Raw genomic sequence first — 19,405 nt, forward strand, 5'->3', positions numbered from 1 at the left:
AAAAAATTGTGCAAGTACAAATAATGCAAAAAATGGTATATATAGGATACAAAATTAGTGCAGAGTTAGTGCGAAACCGAGTTGGACGAAGAAAATACAGAACTCAGTGTGTTGCACTAAATGTATAAACATGTTCAGAAACAGCCAAAGTTCTTATACGCCGTTGTGCAAACAAGGGCTTTTGACGTGGCAATTGTCTGAAACTGCCTTCAGGGTATTCAGGAGCCTGGCAGCCTGGGGGGAAAAATACTGTTGTGCAGTCTAGTAGTTCTGGCCCGGATGCTCCGGTACCGCTTGCCAGACGGCAGTGGGACAAATAGGTCGTGGGACGGATGAGGAGGGTCATCTATGAGTCTGCAGACCTTGCATGTGCATCACGTGTTGTAAGTATCTTCAACACAGCAGATCTTCTGGAGAATCTATTTCACTATGTCTTATGCTTTTTTTGTAAAACACAAAGACAGTAAGTGATTAACTACAGTTTCAATGGCTATAATTACCTGCTTTAACCTTTTCAGTGTAGACAGGTGACTTTGCAGAATTACATATTTACAATGGGAGCACATCCCAACGCGCAGAACCACTTTGAATATTCAAAACTTGGTAGCTTGTCCAAAAGCTTCTGAGCACAAACTCCAGACACCCAAAGTATACTTCTTTTGTTCATGTTGAGGGACGGCTCACTGAAAATAAAACGAGCCAGAATATTAAGTGACCAAAACAGAACCCTGGTTGAGTTTCGCGATTGGCGGTCCCTTCGGGATCGCGTGTGTCGTGGACAGTGAAAAATGCGGTTCTTATCAGAAGTATTGCGTGTGCGTTTAGCGGTTGTTAGCTAGCATTATTGCTGTAGTTATGTATTTTGCATAGTTTTTCTTCTACTTTCTGTATTAGTTGTTGTATTTTGGCACTGGATGTTCGTTGGTAGTGTGTTTAGCAAATAAACATTTTTATTTAAGAAAAAATGACAAAACAGACCTGTCCTGAACTGTGCATTAAGTGGCAGGGAAATGCCTTTAACAATGTGCTCATACAGGAGGTGGGCACTTAATGCCTTTCCTGATCTCATCCTGAGGTTTTCAATGAGCACCAATTAACATGAACATCCATCCATTGCCTTCCCCGGCGTAGTTTCAGTGGTACAGAATCGGAATGCCCAATCAGCTTCGATGTCCGTAAAGTATCAGTGGAAGTTGAATTGTGAACAAGTTTTATTTCCTGAAGACTAGTTCTTATTTGAATTAATATGTTATCCATAATCTCATAATCCCTAACAGTCCATTCTAAGTGACATTCCAGACCCTGATTCAACCCTCACCACACCTCTTCCTCCTCAAAAAAAATTAAAGCCACTAAGAGTAAGAATGTGCAATTATTTGGAGTGTTATTCTGCCTATCCAGGGCAGGAAAAAAGAGAAACTTAATTGAATTATTTCACATGTTTAGCGAGAGAAAAAGAAAATACAAAATACACCGGCAAGAAGTTAAATGGACCAGGTATCTCATGTGAGTGGAAAGACTCAATAAACTTTTAGTAATTGTTTTAGATGTAACTTGCAATTGCTTTACTGCCAGAAAAAAAAGCCTCCCCTTTTGGATTTAGTTTTACAATTTTTCAGGCTGTTGGTTCATGGCTTCAGTCTGTGTTATCCTGTAGTAATTGGACTTTTGCTCTCCCCAGTTACTGAAAAAGTCAGCCTCTTGCTGCCTCTAAGACAGCACAGTGAATCGGGCAAAACTCCACCGAGAGCCCAACAGCCAGGTGATCAGCAGTAGAGCGGCAGTCAGGTGGAAGGGAATTGGTTTATTATTGTCACTTTTACCGAGGTGCAGTGAAAAACTTGTATTACGTACCTTTCTTACAGATCAATTCATCACATCAGTACATTGAGGTAGTACAAGGGAAAAGCAATAACAGACTGCAGAATAAGGTGTTGCAGTTACAGGGAAGTGCAGTGCAGGTAGACAATAAGGTGCAAGGTCATAACAGGGTAGATTGTGAGGTCAAGAGTCCATCTTATTGTACTAGGGAACCGTTCAATAGTCTTATAACAGCGGGATAGAAGCTGTCCTTGAGCCTGGTGGTACGTGCTTTCAGGCTTCTGTATCTTATGCCCAATGGGAGGGGGGAGAAGAGAGAACGTCTGGGGTGGGTGGGGTCTTTGATTACATTGTCTGCTTTACCAAGGCAGTGAGAGTCCATGGAGGGGAAGCTGGTTTCCGTGATGCGCTGAGCTGTGTCCGCATCTCTCTGCAGTTTCTCGCGGTCACTTCACACAACCATAAAATCTATGCAACATCTTTGTCATCTTGTGCCATGCAACTTGCTGTTTTAATCAGTGGAATTTTTCTGAACTTCTTTTGCATGCTGATTAATCGGGCCCTATTTCAGTCCCAAGATGAACCTCAACTCTTTCCGACTTAAGTCAGATTCCCACAAATGCACTGGAAACACGGAGTGCTTTGGTCATTTTGGTGTGAAATCTATTCTTCTGTGTAAAATTGGTTTATCTTTGTCCCGTGTACCAAGGTACAGTGCAAAACTTATCTTGCATACCGTTCATACAGATTAATTCATCACAACAGTGCATTGAGGTAGTACAAGGTAAAGCAATAACAGAATGCAGAATAAAGTGTTGCAGTTACAGAGGAAGTGCAGTGCAGGTAGACAGTAAGGTGCAAGGTCATAATGAGGTAGATTGTGAGGTGAAGAGTCCCATGTTATGAAGAACATACTGATTGCATAGAAGCTGCACCTCACTAATATAACAAACGTACAACCTGCGACAAAGTGGTTGTACGAGTGACAAAGAACAGGAAATACTGGCAACACTCAGTAGGTCAGCAAACATCTGTGTAGAGAGAGAGAGAGAGAAACAGAATTAACCCTTCATCTTCAACCTGAAGGGTTAAATCTGTTTCCCCTTCTGCAGATGTTGCCTGCCCTGCTGAGATTTTCCAGCACGTTCTGTTTTTATTTCAGATTTCCAGCACTTGCAGTTGTTTGATTTCCATTTACTGTTGTTTTCTGATGTCTTTTTATTAGCAAGAGCTGATTTTTCACACAGAAGGAATGAGGAACGCATTTCCCATGACTTGAGGGAGGGATGGAGCCCGGTGTACAGAAGGCACAGAGCTTCCCTCCGAGCAGCCAGAGAAGTTGTGGTCTTCCTGCTTCTTGCGGTGCTCGCTTCCACGCAGCGTGACGCTCCGTCTTCACCACCAGCCCCGCGGCGCGGCGTTCCCTCCTCGCCACCCCTCCCGTGGCACGGCGCTCCCTCCTCGCCGCCCCTCCCGTTGCTTGAATGCTTCACTCTACGAAAAGTGTTCTTTTAGGAATCTGGACAAATGTTCAGTCGAAAGAAGGGCCAAGGTCAAGATGCTATGAATAGAATGCGGGCTTTATTATAGGTGAATAATGCAGACAATAAGAAAGTATACAACCGATCCCACACCTACTCCATACATTGGGGACACTTGCAGGTCGACAACATGCTTAGATGCTCAAACTTCCAGGCACCAGTCACAGAAAAGCACATTCTTATTTCTAACTGCAGACCACACTCCTGATAACTGGGCATCGCAAGGTCTGCAGATGCTGCTTCCTGTATCCCTGCGCAGCTAGGTTGCAGTTACAGGAGATCACGCCATTGTTCTTGTAACTCTGGTAAGCGTGCACACAGTTATTCTAGTAACTTTCATTAGCATGCACAAGTTTAATAGTTAACCCTTAATACAATACCCCTCCATAGCACGGTGTTCCCCAGGCACTGCCCCTCCTGGAGTGCAGAGATGATCTGTCATTTTATATCCTGTCTTCTGAACCAGCAACCAAGAACAGTCAGAGACTTTTTCCCAGGGCAAAAATGGCTCACACGAGGGGGCATAATTTTAAGGTGATTGGAGGAGTGTTTAAGGGGGGATGTCAGAGGTAAGTTTTTCCACACAGAGAGTGGCGGGTGTGTGGAACGCACTGCTGGCAGAGGTTGTGGGGGCAGATACATTAGGGACGTTTAAGAGACTCTTAGATAGACACATGAATGATAGAGAAATGGAGGGCTATGTGGGAGGGAAGGGTTAAATGGGTATTAGAGCAGGATAAGATGTCGGCACGACATTGTGGGCTGAAGGGCCTGTACTGTGCTGTAATGTTCCATGTTCTAATGCTACACTGTGTCTCCTTCTCCACCTTCTGTCAGGCCCCACACTTGAATTTGCAATTCTGATTACAATGGCATCATCAAACACAACCTGGATATTTAAGACAGATCTGTTCCTTTCTTTGCTTGCTCTGCCCACTTGCTCAAACAAAGGTTACACTTTATTCTGCATTCTGTTATTGTTTTACTCTGTGCTACCTCAATGCCCTGTGTAATGAATTGATCTATATAAACAGTATGCAGGTTTTTCACTGTACCTTGGTACAAGTGACAATAATAAACCAATTTCAAAGTTTGCAATGCTGGCATTCTGGAATTAAAACCTCGAATGCTGGAAATACTCAACAGGTCAGGCAGCATCAGTGGAGACAAAAACATTATCAGCATTTCAGTCCTGCTGAGAGGTTATCAGCCTGAAATATTGAATCTGTATTTCTCTGCACAGATGCTGCCTGATCTACTCAGGACTTGCAGCATTCTGTTCTATTTCAAGTTAACATGGTGACATATTCAGAAGGAAGTGGGATGAAGAAGGCAATGATATTTATGGACAAATGTGATGTCCATCACAAGACTGGGGGCAGGCCCTTGGTGACTTAGAAGTAAACCAGCTTTGAAAGTTCTTTTTCAAGAAAAGAAGTCATACAGCTGGTCTGATTCTGAAACAAAACCATAATATACTGCAGTAGTTCATGACGTAAGTCAACAACTGCAAAGAGAATAGACCCTGACCCTAATAGATGGGTTATTGTTTATCCATGGAGAATTGACTGTGTGGATTCGAAATTGGCTTGCCCACAGAAGGCAAGTTGTAGAAGGGGAGTATTCGACCTGGATGTCGGTGACCAGTGGTATTCTGCAGGGATCTGCTCTGGGACCCCTGCTCTTTGGGATTTTTATAAATGGTTTTGATGAGGAAATGGAAGGGTGGGTTGGTAAGTTTGCAGATGACATGAAGGTTGGTGGTGTAGTAGATCGTGAAGAAGGTTCTCATAGGTTACAAAGTGATTAAAGACAGGATGCAGAGCTGGGCAGAGAATTGGCAGATGCTGTTCAATCCGGAGAAGTGTGAACTGATACACTTTGGAAGAATTAACTTGATGGCAGAGTACGTGGTTAATGGCAGGATTCTGAGCAGTGTGGAGGAAAAGAGAGATCTTGGGGTCCAAATACATAGATCCCTCAAAGTTGCTGCACAAGTTGATAGGGTGGTTAAGAAGGCGTATGGTGTGCTGGCCTTCATTAGCTGGGGGATTGAGTTCAAGAGCCAAGAGGTAATGTTGCAGCTCTTTCAGACTCCGGTTAGACCACACTTAGAGTATTGTGTTCAGTTCTGGTCACCACATTCCAGGAAGGATGTGGAAGCTTTGGAGAGGGTGCAGAGGGTATCCTGACACTGCCTGGTTTGGAGACCATGTCTTATGAGGAGAGGTTGAGCAAGTTAGGGCTTTTCTCTTTGGAGAGACGGAGGATGAGAGGAGACTTGATAGAGGCCTACAAGGTTATGAGAGGCATAGACAGAGTGGACATCCAGCACCTTTTCCCCAGGTGGCAATGGCCAATACTAGAGGTCACCCGTTTAAGGTGTGTAGAGGAAAGTTCAAGGGAGATGTCAGAGGTAGGTTTTTTACACAGAGAGTGGAGGGTGCCTGGAACACACTGCCGGGGGTGGTGGTAGGAGCCGATACAATAGGGTCATTTAAGAGACCATTAGATAGGCACATGGACAAAAGAAAAATAGGGGGTTATGGGAGGTGAAGTAGAGAGGGGGATAGATTGAATGAGGATAAGGTTTATATAGGTCAGCACAACATTGTGGTCTGAAAGGCCCGTGCTGTACTGTTCTATGGTTCTATGTTTCAGTTAAGTAAGTCCTATCAGAAAATTTCTGGTATATTCTGGTTTTGTTGTGAAAAACTTAGATTTCTGGAGTCTTTTGTTACATATCTCAAAAAACCTCTTAAATACTGTGTCACAAACCAGCAACAAAAGAAACACACTGAGCATGATTCAGTGTTAAAAACTATTTTATTAATCACTACTTATGATAATACGTAAAATAAAAGTAAAAAAAAATGTTAGTATGTTAGAATTCAAGAATGTTAAACCTCGAACGTTAACCCCAAAACTAAACTCTTCGTGTGTGTGTGTGACAAAGTCCAAAACTCCCAGTTCCGGAATGGTTCTTAAAGTTCAGTTCCGCAAGCCATAAGGTGAAACATGAGCAAGGGCTTCTTCAACAACCACCGTTGTCTGAAGATAAGATGTAGATGTAGAAAACATAGAGAGAGTACATACGAAATCTAAATGTTCCACGATGGAACCCAAACGACACTCCAGTGTTTACTCGGTAGTGACTTCCTCACCCCGAAAAGCATCCGAACCGTGGTCGTCCACACACAAATACCTGTTTCCTTCTACAGGTCAGCAACAAAGTGAACTCCACCGGATTACTTCCAACTTCCATACATGGATTTCAGTGGCAAACACAGTTATTGTTTCTCATCCATCGATAGAGAAAACAAGCAGGCTGGTGTCTCTCTCCCTTCTCTCTCTCTCTCCTTCTTCTAACTTCTTCAACCACGTCATTACGTCCTTTATCTTCTATTGACGTAAGCACGCCCCACACACACATACACACACACTCTCTATCTTAAAGGGACTTTCACTGAGTCCGTAACAACTGCTTCATATAAATATAAGTTACTTTTGGAGTATAATGGTGTAGGCCGATACACCCTGTTGAGGTGGGAATTAAATGAACATGGATACAACTTGTATGTGGTGGTTTGGGATTGCTAGAACAGGAAGCAGGCTGCGACTTTAATATTCACCTAATTTACCAACTTAATTTCTCAACTGGGGATTGTATTGTGGTGTATATTTCTTTCCCATTCTGTTGATGCAATATTTCAGGAGGTGATGTCGAACCAGTTTCACGGAAAGTTATAGACCTTGAAAGAAATACAGTACACTGGGAGACACGGGATTCTGCAGATGCTGGAATCTGGAGCAACGCGCCCAAAGTGCTGGAGGAACTCGGCAGGTCAGGCAGCATCCGTGGAGGGAAATAAACAGTCGATGTTTTGGCTCGAGGCCCTTCATCGGTCCTCCAGCACTTGTGTGTGTTGCTCCAAATTCCAGCATCTGCAGAATCTCTGGTGTCACTGTTTTGCTTCTCCACTGCGAATTCTCTTCCAGGTATGCCTACCCTGAAGGAGTTTTCCTCCTCTCTTCGGGAGTTCTGTGAGGCCCTCTCTCACTGCTCCCCCTCTGTGATCTCTGCTGCCCTCCCGCTCTTCAACCACGTGCTACAGTCCTGGTGAAGGGTCTCAACCCGAAACATTAACTGTTTATTTCTCTCCATAGATGCTGCCTGACCTGCTGAGTTCCTCCAGCACTTTGTGTGTGTGTGTGTGTGTGCGTGTGTGTGTGTGTGTTGGTGCAATGGGAGGTAGGAAATGATTGGAGAGAGGCATTGTAAAGGTTCAGTACCTGCTGTACATTAGGTTCAATGAGAACATTAAGATGAGTGGGGTTTGCGTCACGTCGCTGTTCATTTTGTAAAGGCAACGGATTCTCACCCATCGCCCACCCAGCTATGTAAGATTTCTTTATTGGTCACATGTACATCAAAACACACAGTGAAATGCATCTTTTGCGTAGAGTGTTCTGGGGGCAGCCCGCAAGTGTCGCCACACTTCCGGCACCAGCATAGCACGCCCACAACTTCCTAACCCGTACGTCTTTGGAATGTGGGAGGAAACCGGAGCACCCGGAGGAAACCCACGCAGACACGGGGAGAACGTACAAACTCCTTACAGATAGCGGCGGAAATTGAACCCGGGTTGCTGGCGCTGTAATAGTGTCATGCGAGCTAAATAATCTTTGTTACAGACGAAGGTGTGCCAAATCAATTAACTCTCCTGAACTGTCTCAGTTTTTCATATTCTAACCTAACAAATGGCTAACAACTGGAGTCTCTTCAGGCAGTTGGTTCAAGGTTTGTACAGCCCTTTGTGGAAAAATGTGCTTTCTAATTTCCACAGGTTTTAAGTTCTGTTTTTGTTTTGCTTAATACTCCAGTTATTGGATATAGTTTCTTTATATATCTTAGCCTATTGATCCCTTTTAAACATTTCAAGCTCTCCTAATTTTATTACAATGCAAGTTTATTGGATCTGACTTTGTAATTTGACTCCCTCAACTCTCAGTATTGTTCTGGTGAAAGTGTGCTCCCTGAGTGTCCTTGATGAATACCCTTTAAGTATTTATTGTGTTTTGAAACAATACTGACAGTGGATTGACTTTAAGAACTTTTTCCATCATAATGTTGCAAGAGCTTCCTGTGAGGCATGGTTCTCCTAGAATAGCTAAAATAGTACAGTATTACTATAGCAGCTGAAATTGGAGCCAGGTATTTTACTTGTTGAATGTGCTGTCCAATAGAAATCTCAGTTCTATTTCAAAGCAAATGTTCTTGGAAGAATAGCCTTTCTGTAATGTGTCCTCAAGTGGAAATTGCTGGTCAGTTCTACATAACAGTGATACTTAAAGAAAAAGGTAGCTTTGAGCAGTTTAAGCATCAAATCACTTGTCATACTTTCAGATCGGTGTACTGTGTCTGGCACTCAGTGTGATCCCCTCCACAATGGGGAGGTCGGGGTCTCACAAAGGAGCTGGAGGAACACAGCGAGTCAGGCAGCATCCATCGAGGGAAACAGGCAGTCAACGTTTCAGGTCGAGACCCTTCATCTGGACTGGCTGTCCTGATGAAGGGTCTCGACCCCAAATATTGACAGTCCATTTCCCTCCGCAGATGCTGCCTGACCCACTGAGTTCCTCCAGCTCCTTTGTGTGTTGCTCCAGATTTCCAGCATCTGCAGTCTCCTATGCCTACAGCTCTGGGTGCCTGCTCTCTAGAAACAGTCCAATCAGTTCACACAGGTGATCCCACCACTTGAATGTTCCATCTCAGTCTGACCTCTCTAAATTCCAAAGTTTTTGATAAAAAGCAGATTTTTATCTCCTTTCCAGCATTTTTTTTTTCTTTTTACTTTTCTGGTATTTCAGATTTTATTTGCCGCCTCCTTCCAGCTCCTGCAGACACACCTTTACCCCTGCTTGGGGCGGGCCCCACCATCTGTTGTTCGTTTTATCCGGGCATCCACCCAGTTACAGACCCCTTTTTTTCCCTGCTCTGTCCCTTTTTATTTCTGCAGCTTAAATCTTGTTTTAGTTCTGATGGTACAGGAGCCTGAAGACCCAGACCTCAAGGTTCAACAACAGCTTCTTCCCCACTACCGTCAGGTTCCTGAACCCACCTGAAAAACCCTGACACTACCTCGGACTGTAATTTATTTCCTTGTCCTCTCTCAATCTTGTTCTCGTGTATAATTTATGTTAAATTAAGTTTGTTAACTTGTGCTTGTCCTCGTCTTGTAAAGTAGAACATAGAACATTACAGAACAGTACAGGCCCTTCGGCCCACAATGTTGTGCCGATGTTTAATCCTGCTCTGAGATCTATCTAACCCTTCCCTCTCACATAGCTCCCCATTTCTCTATCATTCATGTGGCTATCTAAGAGACTCTTAAATGTCCCTAATGTATCTGCCCCCACAACCTCTGCAGGCAGTGCTTTCCATGCACCCACCACTCTCTGTGTAAAAAAAAACGTACCCCTGACATCCCCCTTATACCTTCCTCCAATCACCTTACAATTATGTCCCCTCGTGTTAGCCATTGTCGCCCTGGGAAAAAGTCTCTGATTGTCCACTCGATCTATGTCTCTTATCATCTTGTACACCTCTATCAAGTCACCTCTCATCCTCCTTCTCTCCAAAGAGAAAAGCCTCAGTACTGTGCTACTGCTGCAGAAAACGATTTTTCATGACATTTATCCCCTGTCTGTGTTTGCCTGTGACAACAATAAACATCATGGACACTAGCCTCCCCTCCATGGACTCTGTCTTTACCTCTCGCTGCCTTGGTGAAGCAGCCAGCATAATCAAAGACCCCACCCACCCGGGTCATTCTCTCTTCTCCCCTCTCCCATCAGGCAGAAGATACAGGAGCCTGAGGACACGTACCACCAGGCTCAAGGACAGCTTCTATCCCACTGCGGTAAGACTATTGAACAGTTCCCTTATATGACAAGATGGACTCTTGACCTCACGATCTACCTTATTATGACCTTGCACCTTATTGGCTACCTGCAATACACCTTCCCTGTAGCTGTGACACTTTACTCTGCATTCTGTTATTGTTTTTACCCGGTACTACCTCAATGCACTGTGTAATGAATTGACCTGTACGATCGGTATGCAAGACAAGTTTTTCACCGTACCTCGGTACAAGTGACAATAATAAACCAATACCAATGAACATGAAAGAAAATCTGCCCTTTCATAGATGCTGCTCAATCTGTTGAGTTTCTCCAGCAGGTTGTTTATTATAGAACATAGAACACTACAGCACAATACAGGCCCTTCGGCCCACAAGGTTGTGCCGACATTTTATCCTGCTTTAAGAATAAGAATGTTGTCTAAGGATATTACTCCACAGCTGCAGTCTCTTGCATCTCTTTTTAATGTACCACGCTACCCACTCCCAAATTGGGACAGATTAAGAGATGTAGAAACCATTCGTTCTTCCACCCAAGGGAACATTTTTCAGAGAACCTGATATCTGAAATGGGAGCAACTCCAGCCTGCGTTACTTCCGAAGTGCCAGCCCATCTCGCACTGTCTTTGACCCCAAAGAACCAGGTCATTTTAGGAAACTTTTCACAGGACCACTGTCACCCGTCACTGCATTAGTTTGGAAACGTAAGGGCTATTCTACGCCTGCTGATACGAATGCACCCGAGAGACGACTCAAGCTGCAACGAAACAATGAAATTCATGAGGGCAGGAGAGGACAAATTTCTTGTGCTGGTCTCCAGCAGCTTATCTTTCTTACAGTTCTCCCTGACATTAAATGCATCTTTGATGTGGAACATTATCAAGGATTATAAAATTCTTTAATAATTGATTTGATTAGCAAAAACCTGAAATCACGGAAATTAAAATACACTCACTTTCCATATCTTTGAAAATGGTAATTATTTGTAAGTGTTTGCAAGCATTTATCAGGAAAATTCCCCTGACATGTACGAAGATAAAGAACAGCAGGAAAAGTAGGCCACTCATTCCCCCCCCCCCCCCCACCCCTGATTCCTGCTTCATTCAACAATTCTACCATCTGGCTTATATTTGCCTTGGTGCTTGCTTGAATGAAGCAAATGTTCCTTGGTTCCTTGAGTATCTTGGGAGGCAAGTCAGTTCCTAGGGATACCCAAAAATCAATCAGTTGGTGTCTTCAGTATACCATGATGGGGCCTCTTGGGAGAAAGGCTCTTTTCTTTTCCCTTATGGTACTTGTTGACTGTTGGATTCTAGGTAGTGTGGAGGAGCAGAAGGATCTGGGTGTTCATATCCCTGAAAGTTGTCTCACAGGTGGATCGGGTAGTTAAGAAAGGTTATGGGATCTTAGCATTCAGAAGTCGTGGGATCGAGTTTAAGAGCCGCAAGGTAATGATGCAGCTCTACAAAACTCTGGTTAGGCCACACTTGGAGTACTGTGTCCAGTTCTGGTCGCCTCATTATAGGAAGGATGTGGAGGTGTTGGAAAGGGTGCAGAGGAGATTTACCAGGATGCTGCCTGGTTTAGAGAGTATGGATTATGAGGAGAGACTAAGGGAGCTAGGGCTTTACTCTTTGGAGAGAAGGAGGATGAGGGGAGACATGATAGAGGTGTACAAAATATTAAGAGGAATAGATAGAGTAGACAGCCAGCGCCACTTTCCCAGGGCACCAATGCTCAATACAAGAGGGCATGGCTTTAAAGTAATGGGTGGGAAGTTCAAGGGAGATATCAGAGGGAGGTTTTTTACCCAGAGAGTGGTTGGGGCATGGAATGCGCTGCCTGGGGTGGTGGTGGAGGCAGGTACATTGGTCAAATTCAAGAGATTGTTAGATAAGTATATGGAGGAATTTAAAATAGAAGGATATAGGTCGGCACAACATTGTGGGCCAAAGGGCCTGTATTGTGCTATACTTTCTATGTTCTATGTTCTTTTACCTTCTGGATGAAGAAAATGCTTCACAAATCGGTTCTCAATGGCCAATTCCTTATTTTTTTTTAGACTGTGACCCCTAGTTCTCAATACCTCAGCCAGAGGAAATATCAATTCTCAATCTACAATGAGAAGCCCCATAAGAAAGTTGCATGTTTCAGTGAGATGACTTCGCCGTTCTTCTTGTATGCGAAGCATAGGCTCAATCTGCTTGGTCTCCCTCACGAGGTAAATCCCCCTATCCGATGAAACAATCTGGTGAACTTTCACCACACTCCCTTTTATCACAAGTACATCCTTTCATAGGCAGGGAGAGAAGAATTGGGCACACGTAATTTCAGTAAGATTTCTTTACTGTACTCACACATTTCTGTAAAGAAAGCCAACACATTTGCCTTCCTGAGATCTCAGATAGCGCTGGAGTGTGGTGACTTGTTGCAAGCTGCTCTCTGCAGATCCACTCAATACTTCTATTATAGTCATTGTACTCTTTTAAATCTACCTCAGTGCACTGTGTAATGAATTGACCTGTATGAACAGGATGCAAGAAAAGTTTTTCACTGTACCTTGGTACATGTGACAATAATAAGCCAATTCCTCTTGCTTACTGTACCTGTCATTTAAATTTCAGTAATCTCTGTGCAAGATCACCCAGATCCTTCCAGTTTTTAAAATCTCAACATTACAGAAGTTCTTCCATTGTCTCTTCTCCTTCCTAAGTGAGTGACCGTGCATATTTCCTCATTTAGAAGCCAGCTGGCCTGTCTCGCCCATTCATTTCACTTGTCTCCGTCTACCTGAAGCCCCTTTGCTTTCTCCTCACCATTCACACTGCCGCAACTGGGCAAACTGGGACATTTTGCACTTTATCTCCTTGTCCAAATCATTGACATTGGTTGTGAAATACTGAGGCCCCAGTATTGTTACCTACAGCTCTCCTCCAGTTACAGAATCCAAGCTCTCAGTTGGTTTGTGCATTCCTACTCTCTTGACTTCTGTCCAGTAACCGAGCTCCAGTCCGTATCAACTTCATCCCCTAGCCCAGCTGTACTAATTTTGCTTAAAAACCTCTTGTCTGGTAGGCACGGTAGTGGAGTGGTTTGCATAACAGGTAAAAACAATAACAGTACAGAGTAAAGTGTCATAGCTACAGAGGAAGTGCAGTGCAATAAAGTGCAAGGTCACAACAAGGTAGATTGTGAGGTCAGAGTCCATCTCATCGTATAAGGGAACCGTTCAATAGTCTTATCACAGTGGGGTAGAAGCTGTCCTTAAGCCTGGTGGTACGTGCCCTCAGGCTCCTGTATCTTCTACCCAATGGAAGAGGAGAGAAAAGAGAATGACCTGGGTGGGTGGGGTCTTTTACCTGTACTACCTTACTGCTTTTACCTGTACTACCTCAATGCACTCTGTACTAACTCAATGTAACTGCACAGTGTAATGAATTGACCTGTACGAACGGTATGCAAGACAAGTTTCTCACTGTACCTCGGTACAAATGACAATAATAAACCAATATTAATACCAAAGTCAAGTTTATTGTCATCTGCACAAGTCCATGTGTGCACAGGTGCAATGAAAAACTTACCTGCAGCAGCATCACAGGCACACAGCATCAGATGAGCAGCATTCACAAGTAAAACATTTCCTGGCACATTCTTCCAAAATGTGCCTATTGAAGTGGCTGTCTAAATGCCTCGTAAACGCAGTAATTGTATCTGATTTCACCACCTTTGTCTGCCAGTGCATTCCAGATGTCAACCACTCTGTGTGCTTTTCAAAAAAAACTTGCCCCTCAGATTCTTTTGATCTAATGCTGTCTTTAACTTCACTTGTTTGGCACAGGTGGATCACATCTGCTGTTGGGGTTGTACCTCCAAAGGGGTAGATATTTGCTGTAAATTATGTATTAATTATGTAAAAGTAGGCCATTATTTGTTTGCAGCTAAACCTTTCACTGAAGGTTTCCTTTCCAACACAGCCATCTCATGCTCTGTACTTTTGCAGCTTTCTATGCTCAGATTCTCTGGTGTTAGATTGAAGTAAATTTATTTTGATTTTTCCTGCTATGAATACTCTTCCCTAAAGGCTCCTTAACTGCCAGATTATTAATTAACCTTTTCTCATTGAACAATATTTGATCTAAAATTATCTGCTCCCTTGCTGGTTTCTCAACATAGAATCTCAAATGCTACCTCTTATCCAATCCATGAATTCAACCTCCCCGATTTCACTGCTAAGTTGTTTTGCTCAGTCCATTTGTAGATTAAAGTCCCCCATGATTATTACATTGCTCTTGTTACTTTCGCAGAACAATAGGGCAGAGGAACAGGCCCTTCGGCCCACGATGTTGTGCCAAACTAATTAAACTAGTAATCAAACACCGAACTAAACTAATCCGTTCTACCTGCACTCTGTCCATATCCCTCCATTCTCTGCACATTCACGTACTTATCTAAGAACCTGCATCGTATTTGCCTCCACTACCGTCCCTGGCAGAACATTCCAGGCACCCACCACTCTGTGTTTTCAAAAAAAAACTTGCCCGCACATCTCCTTTGAACTTTCCCCCCTCTCACCTTAAATGCATGCCCTCTAGAATTAGATATTTTTACACAGTAAAGATACTGGCTGTCCATCTATGCCTCTCACAATCTTATAAACTTCTATCAGATCTCTCCTTAGCCCCCACTGCCCCAGCGAAAACAACCCAAGTTTGTCCAACCTCTCCTCGAATCCAGGCAGCATCCTGGTAAACCTCTTCTGCACTCTCTCCAAAGCTTCCACATCCTTCCTGTAATGGGGCAACCAGAATTGAATGCAATTCTCCAGATGTGGCCTAATCAGAGTCTCATAATGCTGCAGCATAACTTCCTAACTCTTGAACTCAATGCCTCGACTAATAAAGGCAACCATGCCACACACCTTCTTTACCCCCCTATCAACCTGTGCAGCAACTTTCAGGGAGCTATGGACTTGGACCCCACGATCCCTCTGTGCATCAACACTGTTAGGTGTCCTGCCATTAACCGTTCATTGTCCCTTTACATTTGAAAGTCGTCTCTAATTCCTGATGTATGCTCTGCCCTTCATTACCACTACTGTTATACTGGGCCAAAAGACAACTCCTGCCGATGTCTGTGTGGAAGAGACTTCAATATTGTCTCACCATTCTTTCCCTGTTCTAACTCTGGAAACGTAATCATTTGTTAGCATACTCCGTCTTTTTCCTGACAGACTTGTTATCATGACCGATTTCACTACCTTGCGCAATAATCTTGCCTCTTTCTTTAATGTGAAGTTTCCCTTCACCATCTTGCCCTCGACTTAGTGTAAAGCTTTATTTGCAGCCCCAGTTATTTCAAGTGTGCTGAGATATCAGTCCCAATCTGATGTAAACAAACCCAGTTCCAAAACTTCCTCTTTTCTCCACGATTGATGCCATTGCCTAATGAACTGAAGCCCAGTTCTCTCGCACCGATCTTTCATAGAAACGTATAAAGCCTACAGCACAATTCAGGCCCTTCAGCCTACAAAGCTGTGCCGAGCATGTCCCGACGCTAGAAATTACTAGGCTTACCCATAGCCCTCTATTTTTCTCAGCTCCATGTACCTATCCAACAGTCTCTTAAAAGACCCTATCGTATCCGCCTCCACCACCGTTGCCGGCAGCCCGTTCCACGCACTCACCACTCTCTGAGTAAAAAAACTTACCCCTGACATCTCCTCTGTATCTACTCCCCAGCACCTTAAACCTATGTCCTCTTGTGGCAACCATTTCAGCCCTGGGGAAAAGCCTCTGACTATCTACCCTATCAATACCTCTCATCATCTTATACACCTCTATCAGGTCCCCCCTCATCCTCTGTCGCTCCAAGGAGAAAAGACCAAGTTCCCTCAACCTGCTTTCATAAGGCATGCTCCCCAATCCAGGCAGCATCCTTGTAAATCCCCTCTGCACCCTTTCTATGGCTTCCACATCCTTCCCGTAGTGAGGTGACCAGAACTGAGCACAGTACTCCAAGTGGGGTCTGACCAGGGTCCTATATAGCTGCAACAATACCTCTCGGCTCCTAAATTCAATTCCCCAATTGATGAAGGACAATACACCATATGCCTTCTTAACCACAAAGTCAACCTGTGCAGCTGCTTTGAGCATTCTGTGGACTCTGACCCCAAGATCCCTCTGATCCTCCACACTGCTAAGAGTCCTACCATTAATACTATATTCTTCCATCATATTTGCCCTACCAAAATGAACCACTTCACACTTATCTGGGTTGAACTGCATCTTCCACTTCTCAGCCCAACTTTGCATCCTATCTATGTCCCGCTGTAACCTCTGACAGTCCTCTATACTATCCACAACACATCCAACCTTTGTGTCATCCGCAAACTTACTAACCCATCCCTCCACTTCCTCATCCAGGTCGTTTATAAAAATCACAAAGAGCAAGGGTCCCAGTACAGATCCCTGAGATACATCACTGATCACCGATCTCCACGCAGAATACAACCCTTCAACAACCACTCTTTGCCTTCTGTGGGCCAGCCAGTTCTGGATCCACACTGCAATGTCCCCTTGGATCCCATGCCTCCTTACTTTCTCAATAAGCCTTGCATGGGGTACCTTATCAAATGCCTTGATGAAATCCATTTCACTACATCTACTGCTCTCCCTTCATCGATGTGTTTAGTCACATCCTCAAAAAATTGAAGCAGGCTCATAAAGCAGGACCTGCCCTTGACAAAGCCATGTTGACTATTCCTAATCATATTATGCCTCTCCAAATGTTTCAGCAGTGCATTGAACTTCATCTTATTGACCATATGCCAGTTTGCACATTGACTCCAGGGATGATTACTTTTTGCAGTTCTGCTTTTTAATGAGGACCTTTTCTGTCTATCAACCTTCAGTAGAACCTCCTTCTTATCCCGTCTTTGTTGTTAGTTCCCAAAAGGAGCATGACTTTTGAACAATTCATGCATTTAAAAACAAAATTTCTGAATTTGCCAAGATTAGGGGCAGATTGTATCAGGTTGGAGAATAGCAAATGTGGCTCGTTATTCAAAAATGTCAGGGAGACAGAAGTCGGGAAACTACGGTCAGATAGCTTAACACCTGTCAAAGGGAAAACGTTGGAAGCCTATTGTTAACAATGCTATAGCCAGGCACCAAAGAAAATTCAAGGTAATCGGGGAAAATTGACAAGTTTTTGTGAAAGGAAAATCACATTTGGCCAATTTATTGGATCCCTTTGAAGAAGTAACGTGTGCTGTGGATAGAGGGGGGACGAGTGGATGGATTGTACTAGTATTTTCCAGAAGGCATTTGATAAAGTGATCCATTAATGGTTATTGCATGAAAGGCTAACTCGTGCTGAAGGGCATAACATACTGGCACGGAGAGATGGTTCTTTTACTGATCTAAGAGTGTGCACCATGTAGATTGGTGGTAGGGCCTGGATAATTTATTACAAGTGACAAGAATGATAACACCATTGGTAGGTTTCTCAATTTTCTGCGGAAATAAAGGTGGGTAAGAAAGTAGCAAAGATCTGTGGGCAAAGATCTGCAAATTGCATATGACCTGGGAAAATGTGAAGTTACTGTATTTATCAGGACAGATCAAAATTAGAGCACCTGCTGAGTGCTCAGTTCAAGAAGGTGAGCGGGGACTTGATTGAAAGATGTGAGATTCCGAGGAGGTTTGTTGGGGTGGTTGTAGAGAGGATGGTTACTCTGCTGTGAGAATCGAGAGCTTTGGGTTGTTGTTAGATAGATAAGTTCTTTCTTAGTCACATGTACATCGAAACACACAGTGAAATGCATCTTTTACGTAGAGTGTTCTGGGGGCAGCCTGCAAGCGTTGCCACGCTTCCGGCACCAACATAGCATGCCCACAACTTCCTAACCTGTACGTCTTTGGAATGTGGGAGGAAACCGGAGCACCCGGAGGAAACCCACGCAGACACGGGGAGAACGTACAAACTCTTTACAGGCAGTGGCCTGTAATAAGGGTCGTACATGTCAGGCAGAGGTGAGGCTGTTGGTTCCTCGCAACTCTTCAATGTCTTTGATTATTTTTAAGGCAGAGGTTTATAGGTTAGCGATGAGCAATTAGGTGAAAGGTTATCACAGACAGACCAGAATGTAGAGTTGAGGTTACAATGAATCAGCCGTAATACCAGAGAAGCAAAGGACTGCAGATGCTGGAATCTAGATGAAAAACATGATGATGCTGGAGGAACTCAGCAGTTGCTGAATTCCTCCAGCATTGTCGTGTTTTTCATGAGATCAGCCGTGATCTTCTTAAATAGCAGAGCAAGTTTGAGGGGCCGAGTGGCCTCCTCCTGCTTCTAGTTCTTATGCCTCTTTGCATGTATCTTTTCTATTGTCATTCTGTGGTCACTATTGATGTTCAAGTTATTGTTAGTATTGTTTTGATTCTTTCTGTGGATATTGACAGTATTTATTTTGAAGTCCATTTAACATTACAATTCTTTGTTTTGAGCCACTGCTATCCATGTGCGGTAGGTACTTCCGCAATGCTGTCAGGTTGCAAATTTCTGTATGGTGACCAGGTGATAGTGAAAGAATATTTATCTCACACATTATAGTGTGGAGAGAACCATAAAGATTGCAGCTTTATAAAACTCTGGTCGCCCCATCACTGGAAGGATGTGGAGGCTTTGAAAAGGGTGCAGAAGAGGTTCACTAGGATGCTGCCTGGATTAGAGGGCATGTGCTACAAGGAGCGGTTGAACAAACTTGGGTTGTTTTCACTGGTGCAGCGGAGGCTGATAGAAGTTTATTAGACTATGAGAAACATAGATAGAGTAGTGAGTATCTTTCTACTAGGATGGATGTGTCTAATACTAGAGGGCATGCAGTTAAGGTGAGAGGGGGTAAGTTCAAAGGGGATGTGCAGGGCACTTTTTTTTACACAGAGAGTGGCGGGTGCCTGGAATGCGCTGCCAGGGGTGGTGGTGGAGGCAGATACAATAGATGTGTTTAAGAAGCTCTTAGATAGGCACATGAATGTGCAGGGAATGGAGGGATGTGGACACTGTGTAGGTAGAAGGGATTAATTTAGTTAGGCGTTTAATTAGTTTGGCACACCATCG

General features: G+C 43.8%; 1 protein-coding gene across 1 annotated transcript in view; it reads left to right on the plus strand.

Annotated features, from left to right (window-relative positions):
* Positions 1-19,405, plus strand: part of LOC127575302 (CUB and sushi domain-containing protein 1-like) — a 2,402,828-nt gene that overhangs the window by 1,890,586 nt on the left and 492,837 nt on the right.

Source organism: Pristis pectinata, chromosome 10 (genome assembly GCF_009764475.1).
Source record: "Pristis pectinata isolate sPriPec2 chromosome 10, sPriPec2.1.pri, whole genome shotgun sequence".
NCBI lineage: Eukaryota > Metazoa > Chordata > Chondrichthyes > Rhinopristiformes > Pristidae > Pristis > Pristis pectinata.